At 33.2% G+C, this 1,809-nt stretch overlaps 1 protein-coding gene across 1 annotated transcript in view; it reads right to left on the reverse strand.

Moving 5' to 3' along the window:
* LOC106880645 (uncharacterized protein DDB_G0271670) overlaps nt 1–1,809 on the reverse strand; it is a 45,210-nt gene that overhangs the window by 1,407 nt on the left and 41,994 nt on the right. The gene's annotated exons all lie outside the window — the stretch shown is intronic.

Here is a 1,809-nt window from a genome sequence, read left to right on the forward strand (position 1 = left end):
TATATATATATATATATATATCTTTTATCTTTTACTTGTTTCGGTCATTAGACTGCGCCCATGCTGGGGCATCGCCTTGAATTTTTAGTTGCATGAATCGACCCCAGTGCTTATTTTTTAAATTCCTTTCTGATACCATTTACAGTCTATTATAAGTATAATAAATAAAAACAGTGAAAACAATTATAAGATGTAATATCTAGCATTAACAGTTTATTCCTGGTCTTGCCTCCATTTTGTTTTCGTCAATGATATATGCTAGCACTAGCAGCACAGTGTAGCTAAATGAAATAAGCTGTTTATGCTATTCCTTCTAAGCTGCCACCACTCACATAAAAGCAGTCTAATCAATGATTAGCCATGCTTCATTCATTTCGCTGAGCCAGCTGTTACACTATGCCCCACCTTACAAGAAATGTCACTAACAATGCTGCCTCTCTTGCTATAATGGATTCTATAACAAGACTTCATAGCGTTATTGGTGTTCTCTTCTTCAATTGATACTGTCTGATATTGTTTGTTTTCTATTTCTTTTCTTTTAATCCCACTAGATTTCTCAGGTTAGTTAGTATTGGCGACCGTTTGTCTTAATGCGGGAGAAGCAGACAAAACAGAGATTTGTCGATATAGAACAAGATATTTTACAGTTCTTTGTTCGAATCAGGCCGAAGATGACTCAAATTACCACTGGCATACTTTCAGTAAATGTAGTACCAGTAATATAATAGTCACAATGATAAAATTATCAGAAACTGAAGTTGTTATTGTTACTGCTTAGCCCTGTATAAATCTTGATCCACCAGAAATATGATGAAAGACGCTCCAGCCGTGGCTATCCTGTCTCTATAGAGATATATATAGCACTACATTATCCAATTTGTTCAATATTTTGAGAGATTTAGCTACTATTATCATTGATAAGGTTAAATAGCAGATTTACAAATTTGAAATGGCTTTCGTTGTGTGTTTATTCGTTCCTAGACATGCCAAATGATTGAGAATGAGGTGAACAACAGCAACGAAATGTAGTAGTTGTGTTATAGAATATACTATCGACCATTGTTTAGGGGAATAATCATTAGGTGGTAATAAATCACAGGATCTGTGATTTATTTTAGGCATAAGTCAATGTCGATGTAAAAGAGAATGTCGATACAATATATATATATATATACATATATATGAGTGAATGTCAATAAAAGTTTTTACATTCCATACCGGATAGTTTGATTACAGGAGTAGTGGTGCTTGCTAGCGGTTCTGCAAATGGAATGGTTCCTTTCCTGACATTCATTAAACACGGGTCAGGGAGAAAATTGGATCATAAAACATACTTTTGGCAAGTTGCATGGAGTGTAAGTCATACTGATGCCCAACTATGTAGAAGTTCTCGGCTTCAATCTCGACTTAAAAACCATTTTCTTCTCATTCGCATCGCTATCTACAACTGTTTTATATGATATTGTCTCCGATTCAAAATGCAATATGGCTAATTCTCAATCGATCTAATCAACTGCTTCTATTACATGTGCGTGTGATAGATAATATATATGATTGATCAATTCACACACTTTTGTTTAACATACACACATTCATATTTACACATATATCCCTACAACACACACACACACACACACACACACTCACATGAAATAAAGTTGCGTAATCTCTTTTTGGGAAATGAAATCTATTAACCAATTTAATGTTCAGCTTATATCTTTTAACAGTGGTATTGCTATTTAATTGTGCACGGATTATATATATATATATGAATATATAAATGAATATATATATATATATATATATATA

The sequence above is a fragment of the Octopus bimaculoides genome, chromosome 13, assembly GCF_001194135.2.
Source record: "Octopus bimaculoides isolate UCB-OBI-ISO-001 chromosome 13, ASM119413v2, whole genome shotgun sequence".
Lineage (NCBI taxonomy): Eukaryota > Metazoa > Mollusca > Cephalopoda > Octopoda > Octopodidae > Octopus > Octopus bimaculoides.